Raw genomic sequence first — 23918 nt, forward strand, 5'->3', positions numbered from 1 at the left:
TAGGAGAAAATAGCATAAAACCTCTATATGAAGTCTTAACTCAGTGACCTGACCTTAAGAAACTATCAAAAGGGCAAATTAAGCTAAAGGTAAGTAGGAGGCAAAATTTAGCATAAAAACAAACCAAAAATCAATGAAATTGGTTACATAAAATAATAAATAAAATCAAATCAAAATGTAGATCTTTGGGAAGATCAATGAAATTAATAAACCTCTGGCCAGGCTGATTAGAAAGCAGAGAAAATGAGAGAAAGCAGGACAGCATTACCACAAATGAGAAAGGTGACATCACCCTATTATATACATATAAAAAAATGATAAGTGAATTTTAAGAACAAGTTCTTGTCAATAAACTCAACGACTCAGATGAATGGTCATATTCTTTAAAACATGCACACTATCAAAGCTCACTCAAATATAAGTGTATAACCTAAAGATATACATTAAACGTTAAAAATCTTCCCCAGACCCGTGCGAACATGGCGCTGCACGTGGTGTGGAGCGTGCCGGCCGCGGTCGGCAGCCTGCGCGCCATCTCGGCACCCAGCGCGCCCTGCTCGCTGCGGCCCTGGGGACTGCAACCGGGTGCCGTCCAAACGCTGCGCACCGGCCCTGCTCTGCTGTCGCTGTGGAAATTCACAGAAAAACATGAATGGGTAACAACAGAAAATGGTGTTGAACAGTGGGAATCAGCAATTTTGCACAGGAAGCTTTGGGAGATGTTGTTTACTGTAGTCTGCCTGAAGTTGGGACAAAGTTGAACAAACAAGAGGAGTTTGGTGCTTTGGAAAGTGTGAAAGCTGCTAGTGAACTCTATTCTCCTCTATCAGGAGAAGTAACTGAAATTAATAAAGCTCTAGCAGAAAATCCAGGACTTGTCAACGTCTTGTTATGAAGACGGCTGGCTGATCAAGATGACATTCAGTAACCCTTCAGAACTAGATGAACTAATGAGTGAAGAAGCATATGAGAAATATATAAAATCTACTGAGGAGTGAAAATGGAACCCCTAAATAAACTACTTTGAAACAACTTAATCTAGCATAGTTGTCTTAAATTAGTGGTGGATAGATATTTAAAAAGCAACTTTTAGCAAAAGAAACTACTTGTAACAATGTTTCCTGAAGAAAATACCCCTTAACTTCCTAATGACTTCAGATAAACACTGTGTATCTTTTCCACAGTATCCCCTGATTTTTAGGCTAGGCTCCAGTTATAATATTCAGAATTCCTGAAATTATCTCTGGTAAAACTAATTACAAAAATTATGTAATTCAAGGATAACATGGTTATCTTAAACCTTATATGACACTGTAACTTGCTTACAGCTATCCTTGGATTTGGGTCAGAATTATCTTCCCACTAGAAATAACTGCCAGTGGAGAAAAGTTTGCCGGTTGTATAGTGTCCAATGAAGAATATTACTATCTTAATTTTGCAATATACTGTGTTTGCTGGTGCTATTTTTATACAGTGAAGTAACAGCCTTGCAGGAGAATAAACAATTTAATAATAAAAAAATTAAAAAATAAATAAAAATCTTCCCCAAAAGAAAACATCAGGCTAAGATGAATTCACTGGTGAATTCTACCAAATATGTAAGGATGAAATAATATGGATTCTACAAACATTATTTCAAAAATTAAAGAGGTATTTCATCCCAATTCATTTTAATGAATTAGGCCATATTGATACTAAAACCTCACAAAGACATAAGAAAAATACAAAGGAATCTTCCTCATGAAAGTAAATGCAACAATTAACAAAATTTGAGCAAATCTAATCTAACAGCATCTTGACAAAGTAAGGTTTATCCCAGAAACTCAGACACGTTTCATAATTTAAAAATCAATGTAGTTAAATACACTGAATTCCAAAAGAAAAACCACATAATTATCTCAATGAACATAAAAATAGCACTTGACTAAATTCCAAGCTCATTCAATACTTTAAAACTCAAAAATCTAAGAATGAAAAGAAACTGATTTAACCTAATAAAGGATATCTACAAAACAAAAACCTACAGCTACTAATATCCTTAAGGTGAAAGACTAAATGCTTTCTCCTAAAGGGAATAAGACAAAAATGCCCATTCCTACCACTTCTATTCAATACTGTATTGGAAGTTCTAGGCAGTAAATAAAGGGAAAAAACTAAAGAAAATTAGATTAGAAAAGAAGCAAAATTGTACTTATCTTCAAGAGAAATAATCTTATAAGTAGAAAGTCCTAAGGAATCCATAATAAAACAAAAAAACTAACAAAAAAGATTAGGAAGCAACAGATTACAGGATTTAAACCCCCAAATCAATTGTATTTCTATACTACAGTAAGTCATGAAAATGAAATTGAGAGCTCTGTTCTGAATAGCATCAAAAAACAAACGAAAAGCTTTATACCTAAAAACTACAAAACACTGCTTGGAAAAAGTGAAGGATATATATAAATGGAAAGAAAGTTATGAAAATCTATGTTTGGATTAGAACACTCTCATCAAACTGATCTACAAAGTCAATACAATCTATGTCAAAATCCCAACAGGCTTGCTTTTGTAGAAAATAGCAAATGATCCTAAATGCAAAGAATACAGAATACCTGAAACAATTTTGAAAAACAACAAAACTATTAGGTCTTTCATCACAGATTTTTTTTTTTTTTTTTGGCTACACCCCAAGGCATGTAGATCTTAGTTCCCCGAGCAGGGATGGAACCCCTGCATTGGAAGCATGAAGTCTTAACCACCACTGGACCATCAGGGAAGTCCCTCATTACCAGATTTTAAAACGTTACCTTAAATTTACAGTAAACAAGACAGTGCTACATTGATAAAAGAATAGATACAGAAAATAACTGATATATTGGGCTTGATCAAAATTAAAAATCTTAGTGCTATGGATAAACACTATAGAAAATGAAGACAAGCTACATAGTGGGAGAAAATATTTGAAAATCTTATTTTTGCTAACTTTGTGTTCAAATTCTATAGATACAATAAGAAAAAAATTAGAAATGGAGAAAAGGTTTAATTGTTATTCCTTCAAATACATATGAATGAGCAATAAGCAAATGAAATCATGCTCAAACTCATTAACCTTAACGAAATGCAAAATAAAACCACAACAAAATACCACTTCACACAAACTAAAATGCGTATAATAAAAAACACAGGCAATAACAAGTGATGATGAGAATGTGGAGAAATGTGAACTTTCATATATTGTAGGTGGGAATGTAAAATAGTATAGGCAGTTTGGAAAACGGTTTGCAGTTTCATTAAAAACTAAATAAATATGACCCAGATAATCTACTCCAAAAAAATTTACACAAGAAAAATGAAAATATACAAGAAGATGTACATCCATGTTCACAGCAACATTTATTAATAGACAAAAGAAAAGCAAAAAGGGGAAACAAATGAACTTTGTCAAGTGCCAAATGGAAAAAAATAAACTGAATAATATTCAGCAATAAAAAGGAATATGTGATATGCTACCACAAGGATCAACCTCAAAAAGATTTTGAGAATTCCCAGGCAGTCCAGTGGTTAGGCCTCAGTGCTTTCACGGCCTTGGTCCCAGGTTTAATCCTTGGAGGAATTAAGGTCCTGTAAACCTTGCTGCATGGCAAAAAAAATAAAAGAAAAAAAGACTTTAATAAGTGAAGAGGGGGGTCAAACTATATAAACATTATATAATTTCTTTAATATGAAATATCCAGAAAAGGCTCAGTTTAGATAGATCAGTGGTAGCCTGGGGTTGAGGACAGAACAGGACTGAATATAGACAGGCTTGAAGGAATTTTTGGAAATAGTGAAATGTCCTAAGACTGGATTGTGGTAACAGCTGCACACTGCACACAAATTTAATGAAAATAAGTGAACTGTGCATATACAGTGAATAATTTTTTGGTATGATATTATATCTCAGTAACACTTAAAAAGAACCAAATTGAAAGATGTTTAACTAAAAAAAAAAAATCACCTACAACAAAAAAAATTCACTTAAGATCTCAATAGCAGAATGGAGACAGGGAAAAACAGTCACTGAATTCGAAGACAGAAATTGCCCAATCTGAATAACAGAACAACAACAAAAGGCTGAAGCAAAACAGAGACTCAGGCCCGTTGGGGCAATATAAAAAAGTCTGGTATACAAGTCTTCAGATACCAGAATGAGAAAAACAATATACTGCAGGAAAAAATATTTGTAGGAGTCAAAAATTTCCCAAATTTGATTGAAAGATATATATATATATATATTCTCCTAAACAAGCCCAAACAAGATAAGCTCAGCAAGCCCAAACAAGATAAGCTGAAAGAAAAATCATTCAAAAATATTAGTCAAACTGCTAAAAAAAAAACAAAAGAAAAAGAAAAAACTTGCAAGCAGCTACAAAAATCAACACTTTTCCTATGGGGAAACAATGATTCTAAACAACTCCAAATTTCTCATGAGAAACAATGGAGGAGATAGATGGTAGAAAAGTATCTTTATGTAAAGTGCTGAAAGAATAGATAATGGTTTCCTTATCTAATATCTCCTTATTCAATAAAAACGTCCTCCAGGAATTAAGGTGAAATGAACACATTCTTAAGATGCAGGAAAATGAAGAAAATTCATTTCAAACAGCATTGAGATGAAATGATAGAGTTCTTTAGTCTTCAAGGTAAATAATGATCTTTAAGAATGAACAACAGAACTGGTAAGTGACTAAATGACCATTTTTCTTTTCCTAAATAAGTTCTTTAAAATATATAAGACTCTAAAATATGAAAGGAATCATAATACAGTCTGGTGGGCTTTCAAAACACTTAAAAGGAAATCAGTCCTAAATATTCATTGGAAGGACCAATGCTGAAGCTGAAACTCCAATACTTTTGCCACCTGATGTGAAGAATTGACTCATTTGAAGAGACCCTGATGCTGGGAAAGATTAAAGGCAGGAGAAAGAGACGACAGAGGATGAGATGGTTGGATGGCATCACCGACTCAATGGACATGAGTTTGAGTAAACTCTGGAAGTTGGTGATGGACAGGGAGGCCTGGCATGCTGCAGTCCATGGGGTCACAAAGAGTCAGTCATGACTGAGCGACTGAACTGAACTGAACTGAAGACACATGGCAACTACTTTTTAAAAAATGAGGAAGTTTAAAGAGATCTAAGTGTATGTTTTACCTGAAGTGGTAAAACATTAAATCTATAGAAACTGTTAGGTGATTACTAGGTCTGTATATTGTAATCTCTACAGCAACAACAACAAAATAAACTGAAGAGATGCAACCAAAAGTTTTAAAAAGAATATTAAGTTTTGAAGTAAAGTTGCTCAGTCCTGTCCATGGAATACTAAAAAAAAGTTGAAATAATGCAAATGAAACAATATCAACAAACAAAAGTAACAAAGATGACAAAGCTCAGATACATTAGAAACAGCATGACTATGTTCCTTAAAAGAAGAAAAAAAGCTTGACAACTGCAAATTAATGATTTTCTTGACCTTAAAGTTAAGCCACTGTGGCAAAGAGTTATGAAGAAATTTAGAGAAGAGAAGGTGCCTACAGGGAATGATAGAATCTGAGCAACTGATTACTGGAATAATGCCACAGAAAGTCATATAAAAGCAGGTAGGAATATTATACTAAAAATTATAATCAATTGTTAATGGCCAAATGCAGGGCCCCTCAAGGTTTCAAAGACAGGTGTCAGGCTGTACTGGCCTGCAGTCTTTATCAACAGGTGGCCCCAGGGAAGATCACAGAGACAGATTCCATTTGTGCTGTATGGGGAAGGGGGAGCAGCAACTATGTGTGAAATCCTGCAGGAGGTCTCTCTTCTATCTCTCTTACAAAAAAAAAAAAAAAAAACAATTCTTAATCTCAAAGTAAGCTCACCAAAACCTGTGGCCTGAAGCACTGGATAGAGTAATAGAGGGCAGATCAAAATTAATACCAGGCCCATCTCCCCTAAGGAACAAAAGCCTAAATGCACAATGTGGGGAAACTCAATGGTGGAAACCAACTACATCTGGGTAAGGGAGAAAAAAAACAAACCTTTAGCCCTAGGGAGGAACATGAATACAAGCTGCAAGCAGCATTAAATATGAAGGTGTAAGAAAACTTGTACAGGCTATATTCTAAGACCCAGAATAAAAGAGCCAATTTAAAGTTAAAATAATATACAGGGGAAAACTGAAGAGGAAAGACCCTCTCTGGGAGTGCAATGGGGGAAATCCAAAGCCAAGCAGGGACAGAGAAACAAGTTATCATTATATGGTTCAAAGTCTCTAGTGCACTGAGGTAACATAGTAACAAACTTCAAAAAAAGCCCAATTCTCACTGCTGCTGCTGCTACGTCGCTTCAGTCGCGTCCGACTCTGTGCGACCCCATAGACAGCAGCCCATCAGGCTCCACTGTCCCTGGGATTCTCCAGGCAAGAACACTGGAGTGGGTTGCCATTTCCTTCTCCAATGCATGAAAGTGAAAAGTGAAAGTGAAGTCGCTCAGTCGTGTCCGACTCTTAGAGACCTCATGGACTGCAGCCCACCAGACTAGTGTGATACAAAATTCCACATTAAAAGCCTAGACAAAGGAAAGGTATGTTTTTCTCAAAGAATAAAACATATTTACTTCAGTATCTACTATCTTATATAACATATCTGACTTTCAACAAATTATAATGTAAATCAAAAGAGTGATAAAAATAAATGTCTGAAAAAGTATAATCTTTAAAACCAGACTCAGATACAAGATGTGGGAACTAACAGAATACTTTAGATAACTAGGATAACATGTTTGAAACATAGGCAACAGACAAGATCACATAAGTAATATCAGAAGAGAAGCAGAAACTATAAGAAGCAATCAGGAAACTAGAACACAGGTTGACAGAAACTATCTAAAGTAAAATAATACAAAACTAAGAGGAAAAAAAAAAAACATTCAGGACAAAACTACAGACAGTAAAAAGATCAGTAGATTGCCAGAGGTTAGGGGATGGAGGGAGGGATAAATAGGCAAAGTACAGAGGATTTTTTTAGGGCAGAGATTCTGATTAATAGTTTAATTTTGAGTATACTGTCATTATAAATTGGTGCAAACCCACAGAATGTACAACAGCAAGACTGAACCCTAATGTAAACTGGACTTGGAGGATGATGGGTTAATGTAGGCTCATTAGTTGTAGCAGAAGTACCACTGTGGTGGGGAATGTTGATAATGAGAATGGCATTACATATGTGAGGGAAGGGAATATATGGGAAATCTCTGTACCATCCTTTCAACTTTACTATGAACCTAAAATGGCACTAAAAGAGCAAATTCTGGTTTTTTTTAAAATGACTTTAACTCAAATCCATACAAAGAAATAAACAGGGCCAGAAAAGTTTATATAGGTAAAAATAAATGATAGAATATAATGCTTTACTCTTTAATTCTAAAATGATTTAAAAGAGAACTGGATAGACAGACACTTTTCTGGCAGTTCAGTGGCTAAGACTCCACGTTCCCAATGCAGGGGGCAAAGGTTCGATCCCTGGTCAGGGAACTGAGATCCTGAATGCTGCACAGTGTGGCCAAAAATATAAAACAGAGAGAGAGAACTGCATAAAAGATACAAAGGTAAAACGACTATAAAACAGTACTTTGGGTTATAACATGTAAAGACCTCTTTTGCACGGCAATAGCACAAAGAAGAAAGGATGCAAAAAAAAAAAAAAATTGGAAGATTTCACACATATTGAACATGAATTAATATTAACCTGAAGTAGATGGTTTCAAGTTAATCTGCATATTATAATGTCTTGAGCAAAATTTAAAAGTACACTAAAAATAAGGTTTCCTATCGCCAGCAATTGGCATATATAGGTTTTAAATTTTTTTAATCATTCTAATATGGGAATAGGGATATCTCTTTTTAAATTGAATTCCACTAATTGCAAATCAGCACCTTTTCATTGGCCCATTTGCCATCTCTGTATTTTCTTTGGTGAAGTGTATGTTCAGATCTTCTGCCCAATTTTGTCTTCTTTATTTTCTTATTGTTGAGTTTTAAGTTGTTGTTGTTTAGCTGCTAAGTCATGTCCGACTCTTTGCAACCCCATGGACTGGAGCCAGCCAGGCTCCTCTGTCCATGGGATACTCCAGGCAAGAATCCTGGAGTGCATTTTAAGAGCTGTCAGTATATTCAAGTCTTCTATCAGACAGGGGTTTTGCAAAATGTTCTCCTGAGTGTGTTAGTCACTCAGTCACATCCAACTCTTTGCAACCCCATGAACTGTATTCAGTCAGGCTCCTCTGTCCATGAGATTTCCACTGGGATAACCCAGAGGGATGGTATGGGGAGGGAGTTGGGAGGGGGTTTCAGGAGTGGGAACTTATGTACACCCGTGGTGGATTCATGCTGAGGTATGGCAAAACCAATACAGTATTGTAAAGTAAAAAAAAAAAAAAAAAAGATGGCAAAAGGGATAGATGGGAAAAAAAAAAAGAATACTGGAGTGGGTTGCCTTTTCCTTCTCCAGGGGATCTTCCCAACCTTGGGATCGAACCTGGGTCTCCTGCATTGCAGGTAGATTCTTTACCATCTGAGCCACCAGGGAAGCCCCAAAATGTTCTCCTAGTCTGTGGCTTTTGTCTTTTCATTCACTTGACAGTGTTTTGTCAGAGCTAACATTTTTTTGGCTGCACCCCACGGCTTAGCTCCCCAACCAGGGATTGACTGAATCCAGACCACCTGCACTGGAAGCATGGAGTCCCAACCACTGAACCACCAGGGAATTTCCAGAGCAAATATTTTTAATTTTATATAAGCCCTACTTATCAATTTCTTTTTTGATGTCGTATCTAAAACTCATCAGTTCAGTTCAGTCGCTCAGTCGTGTCCGACTCTTCGCGACCCCATGAATCACAGCATGCCAGGCCTCCCTGTCCATCACCAACTCCCGGAGTTCACTCAGACTCACGTCCATCGAGTCGGTCATGCCATCCAGCCATCTCATCCTCTGTCATCCCCTTCTCCTCCTGCCCCCAGTTCCTCCCAGCATCAGAGTCTTTTCCAGTGAGTCAACTCTTCACATGAGGTGGCCAAAGTACTGGAGTTTCAGCTTTAGCATCATTCCTTCCAAAGAACACCCAGGGCTGATCTCCTTTAGAATGGACTGGTAAACTCATCACCAAACCCCAAATCACATGTTCTCCTGTATTTTCTTTCAGAAGTCTTACACTTTTCCATTTTCTACTTAGGTGTATGTTCCATTTTCAGTTCATTTCTGTAAAAGGGTGAGGGTCTCAAAGTAGGTTCACTTTTTAACCTGTGGATATACAATTACTCCAGTACTTGTTGATAAGACTATCCTTTTACCATTTTACAGCTTTTCTGCCTTTCTCAAAGATTAGTTTGCTATACTGTATGGATTATTTCTTAGTCGTCTATTCTATTCTATTGATACATGTGCCTATCCTCTTATTAGCTACATGCTGCTGTCATAACTACAGCTTTATATATACAGTAAGTTTTTAAACCAAGTGGTATCGAAACCAACTTTGTGCTTCTTCTGCACTGTTACCTGTTATAGATAATTAGCCTTTCCATAAAAGGTTTAGTCAACTTATCAAGAAAATATTTTGGTGGAATTTTGATGCAAATTACATTGACTCTATAGCTCAAGGTAGAAAAATTTGACATTTTAACAATATTGAGTTTTCCAAACCATGAACAGAAAGTATCTCTTCATTTATTTAGATCTTATTTGATCTCTTTCCTTAGTATTTTCTGGTTTTTCATCAACAGATCCTGTACATATTTTATTAGATTTATACCTAAGTACTACATTTTTGTTTGTTGCAACTGGAAATGGTATTTTTTTTAATTTATTTGACTGCACTGGGTCTTAGTTGTGGCATGCAGGATCTTCGATCCTTGGTGCAGCAGGCAAACTCTTAGTTGTGGCATGTGGGATCTGGTTCCCCAAGCAGAGATCAACCCAAGGCCCCCTGCATTGGGAGTGTGGAGTCTTAGCCACTGGACTATCAAGGATGTCTCTGGAAATGGGAATTTTTTTTAATTAAAAATTCCAATTGTTCATTCCTGGTATGTAAGCAAATTATTGACTTTTGTATATTTAAAATGTATCCTACATCCTTCTTATTCTTGCTTATTAGTTCTACATTTGAGGGTTAGTTTGATTACTGTTTCATACTTTGCTTTAAAGAACTACATCACTAATCAGTATACTTGTCTCTCTTATATTAATAATTAGAGAAAATGTGCATCTCTTTTTGCCATCAGAGGTGTATTTAAATGCAACAATGTTTCCAATATTGTATTATGAATATGACTGTAATATGAATATGACTCTAATACTATACTCCATAAAGTTTTAATAACACTTCATTCACTATAATATAGGTTATCATATCGATTACACTAGGCTACCATAAAGCAATCATACCGCTGCTTCTTCACTGTCAATGCATGAATCATTATACTTGTAAATATATATTAACTTTTGTTTTTACATTATGTTTTCATTTTTGGTGTCTATTGTCAGTAATATGGAAGAGGGCATGGCAACCCACTCCAGGATTCTTACCTGGAGAATCCCCATGGACAGAAAAGCCTGGCAGGCTACAGTCCATAGGGCTGCAAAGTCAGATATGACTGAAGCGACTTGGCACGTCAGTACAATACTGATGGAGATACTGATAGAAATTTTGTAAACAGATGACATACGCTTATGGTCTCAATAAATACAATAGAGTACCATAAATGTATTTTCCTTATGATTTTCTTAATAACATTTTCTTTCTTTTAGCTTACTTTATTGTAAAAATAAGTATGTAACACATATATCACATAAAATATGTGTTAACTGTTTATGATATAGGTAAGGCTTTTGGTTAAGTTCTTGAGGAATTAAAAGTTAATATGTGGATTTTGAACTGCCTGGAGGATTGCTGCCCCTAACCCTTGCACTGTTCAAGGGTCAACTTTACTTGCAAATCACTTATCTGCTAAGAGTCTAATATCCAAATTATACCAAAGTTATAATAACTCAATAGTGAGAAGGGAAACAATCTACTTAAAAACTTGACAAAATATTTAAACAGACATTCCATCAAAAAAAGATATATAAAAGGCTAATAAAAACATGGAGGGAATTCCCTGGTAGTCCAGTGGTTAGGACTCCTCACTTTCACTGCCAAGAGCATAGATTCAATCCCTGGTCAGGGAACTAAGATTTTGCAAGCAGCAGGGTGGAGCAAAAAAAAAAAAAAGGAAATATTCCGTAATTAGTCGTTAAGAAAATGCAAATTGAAAGTACAATGAGATGTAATTTTACTACAACAGAATGCAGTAACATATGTAGAGAAAAATGTAAAAATCATTAACCATACCACACTGCTGGTGGGAATGTAATATTAAGGTTAATTTGAAAAAGAATTTGGAAATTCCTTAAAAAGTTAAATTACCCAATATGATCCTAAAATTCATAAGAGAAGTGAAAATATCCACACAAAGATTTCCATGTGAATGCTCACAGAAGCATAATCTATAATAGCCAATAAAATAGAAACAATCTAAACTCACAAGCGTTTAATGCAGAAGCAAAAACTGGTATACGCATACAACTGAACTGTATTTACAAACAAGTGAAATGTTGATACATATAAAAATACAGATGAATTTTTAAATAATCTATGTGAAAGAAATCAAATACAAAGACTATATATTATATTATTCCAATTGTATAAAAGGTCCACAAAAGGCAAATCTACAGAAGCAAAAGTAGATTAGTGTTTGCCAGTAGTTAGAGGTAGGAACAGAAATTAAATTTAAACTAATATGAGGAATGCTACTGGGATGGTGAAAATGTTATAAAAAGGAATTAGGGTAATGTTTGCAGAACTCATTAAATTTAATAAAAATATTTAATTGTATACTTTAAATGATCAAATTAAATGGTATGTAAGTTTTATCTAAAAAAAAAGTCAATTTTAAAAATTGGAATGGTATAACACTGAAAGAAAGATGGACATTGTCATATGGATAGCCATGCCATGTATCTATTTACTCTAATTATTTGACTTAAAAGGTGGCTCAGATGGTAAAGAATCTGCCTGCAGTCTGGGAGACCTGGGTTTGATCCCTGGATTAGGAAGATCCTCTGGAGGAGGGCATGGCAACCCACTCCAGTACTCTTGCTTGGAGAATCCCCATGGACAGAGAAGCCTCACAGGTGACAGTTCACAGGGTCGCAAAGAGTTGGACATGACTGAGCAATTGAGCACACACACAAAAACCCAACCACCAACTTACTGGTGGATATGGAAAGATAAAGGAATGACATCTCTCAAAGATATAATAACTCCATATGCATATGCACCTAACGATTTTAAAAATACAGAAGACAATAAATGATAGATGTGAAAGGAAAAAAAATATTCAAAAGTATTTTGACATTTCAACACTGCTTTCTCTCGAAGATCCCCTGTGCCACAATTAAGCCCTAATGCAGCCAAAATTGCTCTCTCAAAAGTTAATACAGTCAGAAAACCAGAAAAAATATGGAAGGCCTGAACAAAACTATCAACCAACGACATAATTATAGAACACACCAAACAACACAACAAAATACATATTCTTCTAAAATACATATGTTTAATACTGATAAAGCCAGATCATGTTCTGATCTATAAAACAAATCTCACTGAATTAAAAAATAGTAATATAAAGGACATTCTAGAACATAAAATCAATCTAGAAATCAACAACAGAGACACATCTGGAAAATTCCCAAATAAATGGAAATTAAACAACAAATGTCTAAATAACAGAGATTAAAGAGAAAATCTCTAGGAAAATTAAAACTGAAGACACTGAACTAAAAGACAATGAAAATATAATACATAAAAATCTGTGGGATGCGGCTAAAGCAGTGCTAATAGAAAGGGGCTTCCCTGATAGTTCAGTTAGTAAAATATCCATCTGTAATGCAGGAAACCCCAGTTCAATTCCTGGGTTGGGAAGATCCCCTGGAGAAGGGAAAGGCTACCCATTCCAGTATTCTGGCCTCAAGAATTCCATGAACTGTATAGTCCATGGGGTTGCAAAGAGCCGGACACGACTGAGTGATTTTCACTTCACTTCATTTCACTTCACAGCACTAAATACCTATACTGGAAAATAATAAAGACCTAAAATCAAAAACCAAAGTTTGTACTAAAGAAACTAGAGAAAGAAGAGCAAATAAAGCAGCAAAAGGAAGAAAATAGTAAAATCTAGAACAGATATAAAAACGAAAACACCAAAACAAAAAACAAATCAATAAAACCGAAAGTTGGTTCATTAAAAACCTTGAATAACACAGGTTTCAACTGCATGGCTCCACTTATACAAAGTTTTTTTCAGACTTCCCTAGTGTTCCAGTGGTTAAGAAGTGAAAGTGAAAGTCGCTCAAAGAGTCGTGTCCAACTCTGCGACACCATGGAATTCTCCAGGCCAGAACACTGGAGTGGGTAGCCCTTCCCTTCTCCAGGGGAATCTTCCCAACCCAGGGATCAAATCCAGGTCTCCTGCATTGCGGGTGGATTCTTTACCAGCTGAGCCACAAGGGAAGCCCAAGAATACTGGAGTAGGTAGCCTATCCCTTCTCCAGTGGATCTTCCCCACCCAGGAATCGAACTGGGGTGTCCTGCATTGCCCGCAGATTCTTTACCAACTGAACTATTGGGAAAGCTGACTCCACCAGTCAATTCAGGGGACACAGGTTAGATCCCTGGTTCAGGAAGATTCCACATGCTGAGGCAACTAATTCCATGCCTCGCCACAACTACTGAGCTCATGTGCCACAATTTTACTAAAGTCTATGCACCCTAGAGCCCGAGCTCCACAACAAAAAAAGCCATAGCAATGAGAAGCCCACACATCACAACTAGAGTAGACTCTGCCCATCGCAACTAGACAAAGTCCACACGAAGTAACAAAGACCCAATGCAGCCAAAAATAAACAACAAATAAACCTTTAGAAAGCAACAGAGTTGTTTTTCAATAGTAAATACAATACTACTACATGATCCACAACTGGTTGAATTCACAGATTCGCAGATATAGACAACTCGTCTATAAGTTATACACAGATTTTCAACTGTGCCCAGGGTTGGCTGACCAAAATAAACAACAAGAAAGAAATCACAGAAGAGAAAGAAACTATAAATTAGCAGTATTATAAATAATGCCAAAGACTTTATAAGGAAAATAAAGTAATACTACAAACAATTCATTCTTATGAATTTGATAAATTACATGAAATGGAATAATTAGTTGAAAGATGGAGACTACCAAAACTTGCTCAGGAAAATCTGAATAGCCCTATATCTTGTAAATAAATTGGACTGGGAAGTTAATAACCTACTAAAGGTGAAAAATCCAAGCCTAGATAGTTTCATTGGTGAATTCTACCTATCAAGGAAGAAATAACACCAATTCCACACAATCAATTCCATTAAAAAGAAAAGTTGTGAGCAGGATCCAAATATGAAGCCAATACTACTACCCTGTTCACAAATCCGGAGAGAAACATTATCAGAAAGTTACAAATCAATATCTCTAATGAACATACAGATATAAAAACTGTCACAAAATGCTAGCAGATCAAATCCAGTAATATTTAAAAATATCACAATCAAGTAGGTTTCATCTAAGGAATGTAAAGTTCATTCAACATTCAAAAATCAATGAAATTCCATATCAACAATTTAAATAAAGAACATGGGGACTTCTGTAGTGTTCCAATGGCTAGGAATCCATGCTTACAATGCAGAGGGCCTAGGTTCCATCCCTGGTCAGGGAACTAGATCCCACATGCTGCAACTAAAGATCACACACTGCAACTAAAGATCCTGCATGCTGCAAGTAAGACCTAGTGTAAAGAAACAAATACTTTAAAATAAATAAATAAATAAGAAAGACCATGTAGCTATCTCTATACATTTAGAAAAAGAAACTTGAAAAATTCATACTTTCATGGTAAAACACCCACAAAACTATAAACAGAATGGGAAGTGGTTAACCAAATAAAGGGCATCTATATAAGACCTACAGCTAACAGACACAGGAAAGAAGGAAAGTATGCCCTTCCTCTCTACCCTGCTCAACATTGTATTGGAAGGTCTATCAGATCAATAAAGCAAGAAAAACAACTATAAGACACACATGTTGAAACAGAAGAAATTTTAAAGGCCTTTATTTCTTTATCTGCAGAAAAAATGTGTCCATAATCACCCATTCCTTAGAACTAAAAAGTGAATTTAGCAAGGTTGAAGAATATCAGGTCAATAAACAAAAGTCAATTATATTCCTATATAGAGCTACAAATATTAGAAGTTTAAAATAAAGAAAAAAATAAAAATAACACAATTTATAATACCATCCAAAAACTGTGTTCTTAATATAAATGTGTACAGCATCTGTATGCTAAAAACAACAAAATATTAATGAAGTAATCAAAGAAGATTTAGATAAATAGGGAGAAATACCATGTCTATGAATCAGAAGATTTAGTAAGGTATCAAATCTACCCAATCTCATCTATAGATTCAATGTCATCCCATTCAAAATCTCAGCAATCTTTTTGTAGATTTTTTTTAAAGGTATTTTTGCAGATGACAGTAGAACAATAAAATGGAAAGAGACCTCAAAGACACAGCACAAAGGGAAAATTTACCTAAAGGGTGACAATCGTTTAGGAAAACCAGAGGCTACTACCCTAGGTAAGCGCCCCTGCTCACTAAGTAGGTGTGTCACTCAGAAAAGCAAGCCACTTCTTCTATCCTCAGCTCCAAATCAGCAGTGTAGAGGTTTTGCCAAGGAGTAGGAATAGGCTATAATAAAGAGCACAGAGGTATCGCCAAGGGAACCAAGTGAATTTGGAACAAGCTGGGGGAAAGCTGAATCCAAAAAGTACTCTTAAAAAGAATAGAAATTTTGGTGGTAAGCAATTAAGGAGACTGGTAACTGCATGAGAGCAACACACTGAAAGAACATCAGTTATAAGTTTACCAGAGAGAACCAGGAAAAGAGATAGGTAAGAATAGCCCTTCTAAGGTCTGTATATATGCTCTCAGACTATAGTAAAATTAAACTAGATTGATAACTAAAAGAAAACTGAGAAATTCCCAAATGCATGCATTTTAAATAACACTAACACACTTCTAAGTAGCACATGGATCAAGGAAGAAATCTCAAGAGAATTTAAATTTTGAGCTAAATGAAAATAAAAATACAATTTGTTAAAAAGTTGCAGGATACAATGTACGCAGTGCTTAAAGGGAAGTTTATATATTGAATGCATATATTAGAAACAAAAATCTAAAACCAAAAATTTAAGCTTCCACTTTAGAAAACTAGAAAAGAAGAACAAATTAAATCCAAATTAACCTTAAAAAAGAAGAACACAGCAGAAATCAAATTAAAAATAACAAACAGACAAAATCAGTAAAACCTAAAGCTGATATTTTCAAAATAGCAAAAAAAAATCAATATGCCTCCAGCAAAGATAACTATGAATTAAAAAAAGAGAAGACACTAATTACTAGTATCAGAAATGAATGGGGGGCTGGGCATCACGATAGATTCCATGGACATTAAGAGGATAAAAGAAAAGCATTCTTAGGGGGAAGCACACTGACTGAAACCGCCTGCTCTGGCCAGGCACCATAGTAACCATCTGCATGACTTGTTTTATGACAGGAGGTTCTGGTAAGGAACACAGAACTAATAAGCCTCCACCAACTGGCAGAGTTTGGGAAAGGTCAAAAAGAGACACCACATGTCCAACCACCTCCCAGAATCCTCCTCTCTGGCATCCATCTTGGCTGAACAAGGCATACACCACCAGGAAGGACTCTGAGTCAGAATCATTGGCTAAAGACAACCCAGAAACTAATCCTACCACCATAAAACCCAAGACTGCAAGCCATGGGACAAAACAGTTCTCCTGGGTTCCCTTACCCTCCTGCTCTCCACCCAGGCACCCTTTCCCAATAAAATTTCTTGCTTTGTCAGCACATGTGTCTCCTCGAACAATTCATTTCCCAGTGTTAGACAAGAGCCCAGTTTCAGGCCCTGGAAGGGGTCCCCTTCCTGCAGCAGTATAAGTAATTATAACTACAAACTTGATAATCTAGATGAAACAGACTAATTTCTTAAAAGAAACAATCTGCCAAAACTTATACAAGAAAAAACAGACAATTTCATTAGGCCTATATCTATTAAAGAAATGGAATCAATAATTAATAGCCTTCCAAAACAGAAAGCACCAAGTTCAGATGAGTTCACTGGTGAACTTAATCAAACATTTAAGATATTATACCAATTCTCTACAATTTCTTCCAGAAGATAGAAGCAGAGGCAGTATTTCCTCATTCTATGGAGGCCAACATTATCCTAATACCAAAAACAAAGACATTACAAGAAAACCATACATCAATATCTCTCATTAATGTAGATACAAATATCCTCAACAAATTAGCATTCTGCATCCAACAAAATAAGACAAGAATTATACACCATAAGGGGCTTCCCTGGTGGCTCAGATGCTAAAGAATCTGCTTGTAACGCAGGAGACCCAAATTCGATTCCCTGGTTGGGAAGATCCCCTGGAGAAGGGAATGGCTACTCCAGTGTTCTTGCCTGGAGTAGAATTTGATGGACAGAGGAGCCTGGCAGACTACAGTCCATGAGGTTGCAAAGAATTGGCCATTACTGAGTGACTAACACTTTCACTTTTTTCATATGCACCATGACAAAGTGGGGTTTATTCCAAGTATGCAAGACTAATTCAATGTTAGAAAAATCAATGAATGTAAGCCACTGCATCAACAACTAAAGAAAAATCACATGATCATATCAATAGAAAAAAAGCATCCAACAAAACCCAATATCCGTTCATGATAAAAACTCTGAGCAAACTAGGAATATAGGACTTCCTCAACTTGATGAAGAGCATCTACAAAATAATAATAATAATAATACAAAAACAGTTAATGGTGTGAAACTAGAAGAATTTCCACAACAATCAACAAGAAGTCAAGGAAGGCCCCTCTCACCATTCCTTTTCAGCACAGCACTGGTAGTTCTAGTTAATGTAACAACAACAAAAAAAAATTTTTTAAAAGGAAGTAAAAGGAATACAGACTGGGAAGGAAGAAATATAATTTTGTTTGGAGAGGACATGCCCAGCCATGTAGAAAATCCTAAAGAATTAACCCCCCAAAAATAAATAAATTTTAAAAACTTGGAACTAGTAAGTAATTACACCAAGGTTGCAGGATACAAGGTTAATATATAAAAGTCAATTGCTTTCTTATATACCAGCAATAAAGAAGTGGAATTTGAAGTTAAAAACACAATAACGTTTACATTTGCACCCCTCAAAATAAGGATATAAATCTAAATATGTATAAGATCTATATGAGGAAAACTACAAAATTCTGATAATAGAAATCAAATAACTAAATAAGCAGAGTTACATTTCATGTGTATGGAGAGGGAGAGTAAATATCGTCAACATGTCAGTTCTTCCAAACTCAATGAATGTTACAGCAGGCAGGTAGCTAGGTATGAGCAGAGAAATGGGGGCAGGGGCCAGGTGGCAGGAAATCATGCATCTTGTAAACCGCAGGGGTCCACAGACAGACAAAGAAAAGCAGGAACCTTCAGAATGACCGGAAATTGGATGATTAGGGTCCCAGTAGTAGACAAAAAAGGTGGGGAAAGGCAGGAATCTCCTGAGTCCAAATGCAAACTTTTTCTGATTGTTCTCCTATTTTCATAACGATACCATTAGCCTTATAGGTAAGTACTCATCTTGCACCAACACCATAATACTTTGGAAATAAGCTAAATGAGGGAAAAAATCCCTCCTGCCCTCGGGAAAATGGAGCTGGAATGAAAATTCCGCCCCTTCATTTCTTTGCCCCTCATAACCCACTTGCCAAAGAGGCCAAGACCTGCCAGCCCACTCTGAGCGCTTATTCATGCTTAAATCAACTTCTACTATACTTTCTCAAAATCTCTGCTTCTTCTCTGAATTCTTACTAGAGGAAGAAAGAACCTCAAATTTACCAGCAACAAACAGACTCAATCCAATCCAAATCAAAATTTCAGCAAATTATTATGTGGATATCAAATACTGATTTTAAATTTTATATAGAGAGGCAAAAGATCCAAAATAGGCAGCACAATACTGAAGAACAAGACACTCTAACTAAAGACTTACTGTAAAGCTATAGTAATCGAGACACTGCACTACTGATCAAAGAATAGACAAACAGGTCAGTAGAACAGAATACAGGGTGTAAGCCCAAAACTAGACCCACATGATTCAGTCAACTGATCTCTGACAAAGAAGTAAAGACAACAGAAGAGAAAAAAAGTCTTATCAATAAATGGGATGGACAATTGGAAATCCACATGCAATAAAATGAATCTAGACACAGACTTTACACTCTTTACAAGTGAAAGTGAAGTCACTTAGTCTTGTCCGACTCTTTGCGACCCCATGGACTGTAGCCTACCAGGCTCCTCCATCCATGAGATTTTCCAGGCAAGAATATTGGAGTGGGTTGCCATTTCCTTCTTCAGGAGATCTTTCCAACCCAGGGATTGAACCTGGGTCTCCTGCATTGTAGGCAGATGCTTTACCATCTGAGCCACCAGGGAAGCCACCACTCTTTACAAAAATTCACCAAATAGATCATAGACATAAATATGAAATACAGGTAAGGCTATGAAATTCTTCTAAGGAAACAGGAGAGAGTCTAGATGATCCTGGATATGGTGATGACTTTCTAGATACAATATCACAGGCAAGATTCATGAAAAAATAATAGATAAGTTGGACTCAGGAATGGCTTCAGTATCTCCTCCTGTATGAACCTCTGTCCATAGTTCTTCAGGCACTCTATCAGAGCTAATCCCTTATAACAAGGAGAGATAAGAAAGCCTTCTTAAGGGAACAATGCAATAGAAGGGGAAAGACTAGAGATCTCTTCAAGAAAATTTACACGTACCAAGAGAACATCTCATGCAACAGTGTGGACCTAACAGAAGCAGAAATTATTAAGAAGTGGCAAGAATACACAGAAAGTGAAAGTGAAGTCGCTCAGTCATGTCTGACTCTTTGCAACCCCATGGACTGTAGCCTACCAAGCTCCTCTGTCCATGAGATTTTCCAGGCAATAGTACTGGAGTGGATTGCCATTTCCTTCTCCAGGGGATCTTCCCGAACCAGGGATCAAACCTGGGTCTCCCGCATTGTAGACAGACGCTTGACCATCTGAGCCACCAGGAAAGTCCTGAGAAGAACTGTACAAAAAAGGTCTTAATGACTTTCAAACTACTGCACAACATTTTTAAAAAATGTTCAAACTATAGCATGATTGTGCTCATTTCACGTACTAGCAAGGTAATGCTCAAAATCCATCAAGCTAGGGTTCAACAGCACATGAACTGAGAACTTCCAGATGTTCAAGCTGGATTTAGAAAAGGCAGAGGAACCAAAGATCAAATTACTAACGTCCACTGGATCATAGAGAAAGCAAGAGAATTCCAGAAAAACATATACTTCTGCTTCATTGACTATACTAAAGTCTTTGACTGTGTGGATCACAACAAACTGTGGAAAATTCTTAAAGAGATGGGAATACCAGACAACCGTATCCACCTCCTAGGAAATCTGTATGCAAGTCAAGAAGCAATAGTTAGAATCAGACATGGAACAACGGACTCATTCCAAATTGGGAAAGGAGTACATCAAGTCTGTATATTGTCACCTTGCTTATTTAACTTACATGCAGAGTACATCATGTGAAATGCCAGACTGGATGAAGCATAAGCTGGAATCAAGATTGCTGGCTATCAATAACCTCAGATATGCAAATGACACCACCCTAATGGCAGAAAGTGAAGAGGAACTGAAGAGCCTCTTAAAGAATGTGAAAGAAGAGAGTGAAAAAGCTGGCTTAAAACTCAACATTCAAAATACTAAGATCAAGGTCTCCTGTCCCATCACTTCATGGCAAATACACGGGGAAACAATGGAAACAGTGTCAGACTTTATTTTCTTGGTCTTCAAAATCACTGTGGATGGTGACTGCAGCCATGAAATGAAAAGACGCTTGCTCCTTGGAAAAAAGCTGTGATAAACTTAGACGGCATATTAAAAGTCAGAGACATTTGCCAACAGACATTCCAGTACTTTGGCCACCTCATGCGAAGAGTTGACTCATTGGAAAAGACTATGATGCTGGGAGGGATTGAGGGCAGGAAGAGAAGGGGACGACCGAGGATGAGATGGCTGGATGGCATCACCAACTCAATGGACGTGAGTTTGAGTGAACTCCAGAAGATGATGATGGACAGGGAGGCCTGGTGTGCTGCAATTGACGGGGTCGCAAAGAGTCGGACACGACTGAGCGACTGAACTGAACTGAGCTGATGGTTTTTCCAGTAGTCATGTGTAGATGTGAGAATTGGACCATAAAGAAGGTTGAGCACCAAAGAATTGATGCTTTCAAACTGTGACGCTGGAGAAGACTCTTGAGAATCCCTTGGACAGCAAGGAGATCAAACCCAGTTAACCCTACAGGAAAACAACCCTGAATATTCATTGGAAGGATGCTGAAGCTCCAATACTTTGAACACCTGATGTGAATAGCCAATTCACTGGAAAAGACCTTGATGCTGGGAAAGATTGAAGGGAGGAGGAGAAGAGGGGAACAGGATGAGATAACCATCTCCAACTCAATGGATATGAATTTTAGCAAACTCCAGGAAACAGTGAAGGACAGGGAAACCTGTTGTGCTGCAGTCCATGGGGTGGCAAACAGTTGGAACCAACTGAGCAACTGAACAACAACATAGTTGGACGTCATTAAAATTAAAAACTTCTGTGGTGGATTCATGTTGATGTATGGCAAAACCAATACAATATTGTGAAGTAATTAATCTCCAATTAAAATGAATAAATTTATATTAAAAAAAAGAAAAGAGAGAAGAGAAGGCATAGACTGGAGGAAATATTTATAAAAGACGTATCTGATAAAATATTGTCATCCAAAATGTATAAATATGTTGAAAACAATAAGGAAACAAATAACCCAATTAAAAACTGGGCAAAATGCTTGAACAGAAACACCTCATCGAAGATACAGAGAAGGCAAACAACATATAAAAACATGCTCCACATCATATGTCATTAGAGAAATGCAAATTAAAGTAACAGTGAGAAACCAATATGCACCTATAAGAATGATCAAAATCCAGAATACTGATAACACCAAATGCTAGCAAGGTTGCACAGCAACAGGAATTTTTCATTGACTGCTAGTAGAAATGCAAAATGGTACAGCCACCTTACAAAACATTCACATAGATTTCTATAAAACTAAAGATATTCTTCCAATATGATCAGCAATGAAGTTTCTTGATATTTACTCAAGGGAGTTGAAAATTTATGTTCCCACAAAAACCTGCACACTGATGTCTGAAGCAGCTTTAATTCATTAATTGCCAAAACTTGGAAGCAACTGAGATGCCTTTCTGTAATTGAATGAATAACTAAACTGGTATATTGAGAAAATGAAATCTTATTCAGTGCTAAAAAGAAATGAGCTATCAAACCATGAAAAAGTAAGCAGAACCTTAAATGCATATTACTAAGTGAAAGAAGCCAATATGAAGAGGCTACATATTGTATGATTCCAGTATCTGACACTGTGGAAAAGATAAAACCACTGAGATAGTACAAAGACTGATGGTTGCCGGGGTCTAAAAGGGAGAGAAGTACGAACTAGCAGAGCACAGAGGATTTTCACGGCAGTTATAGAAAAACCAAGAAACTAGGATAGCCAAAACAATTTTGAGGGGGAAAAAAAAAGATTAAAGCTGGAGCACTGACACTACCTATTTTCAATGTTTACTTCAACACTTACTATGCAGTATCAGCCAAATGATTGACACATGGATCAGGGGAACAGAATAGGGTATCTAGAAATAAACCCATACATATATTCAACAAAGAGTACTTGAATTATTAAAGGATAAGGGAATAGGATGACTTCAAAAGAGCATGAAAGAAACTTTTTAGGTTATGGTGCAATTTCATATTTTGATTGTAGTGATGTCTATACTATGGAATGTGAAAACTCATACAGCTGTAAAATAAAGAAAGTGGATTTTATATTATATAAATTATACTTCGAAAAATTTAAATAAAAAATTTACCAGACACTGCATAGTGAGAAAATCAAAATCATGATAAAATAAATTTGAAAAAAAAGAAAAAAAAATAAAGATAACAGAAAGGAACAGCAGTGAGCATGTATATAACATACCTGAATTCAAGATGGAGGTAAGAAGGATATGTACATGAAGGAGAGTTAAATCATCATCTAGAATGGGCAATTAATAGATAATGGCTAAAACTTTAAAATAAAGCTATACTAGTATATTATTTAGATATATTGATGTAAGTAATCAAAAGATCAAAGTTCAAAGTGATTTAGTTACCTCTGAGAATGGAAAATTAAGGGGTAAGGGAAATAAGATGTGTTTTTTTCTTTTTTTAAACAAACTTAAAAAACTATATAACTCTATTATATGCACACGGAACTTTTATTTCTAAATTTAAATTTTTCAAAGTATATCCAGTTGGTGATTATGTGCCACTAGTTCACTGGTACATTAAACTACTATCTAGTTAACCTGTAAACTCCATTTCACATAAAGGTAGCTTCTCCAGTAGCTCAGTGGTAAAAGAATCTGCTGGCAATGCAGGAGACACAGGAGATACTCAGGTTCAATTCCTGGGTCAGGAAGATACCCTTGAGAAGGGAATGCCTACCCACTCCAGTATTTTTCCC

At 36.2% G+C, this 23918-nt stretch overlaps 1 non-coding gene and 1 pseudogene across 1 annotated transcript; one reads left to right on the forward strand and one right to left on the reverse strand.

The window, feature by feature from the left end:
- The first annotated feature begins 442 nt into the window (after positions 1 to 442).
- Positions 443 to 1514, forward strand: LOC120881961 (annotated as a pseudogene).
- Positions 1515 to 19644: 18130 nt separating this feature from the next.
- Positions 19645 to 19716, reverse strand: TRNAC-ACA. The gene has a single exon. It is a non-coding gene; the product is annotated as a tRNA-Cys (tRNA).
- Between the last annotated feature and the right edge of the window lie 4202 nt (positions 19717 to 23918).

The sequence above is a fragment of the Oryx dammah genome, unplaced genomic scaffold, assembly GCF_014754425.2.
Source record: "Oryx dammah isolate SB20612 unplaced genomic scaffold, SCBI_Odam_1.1 HiC_scaffold_23, whole genome shotgun sequence".
In the NCBI taxonomy this organism is placed as follows: Eukaryota; Metazoa; Chordata; class Mammalia; order Artiodactyla; family Bovidae; genus Oryx; species Oryx dammah.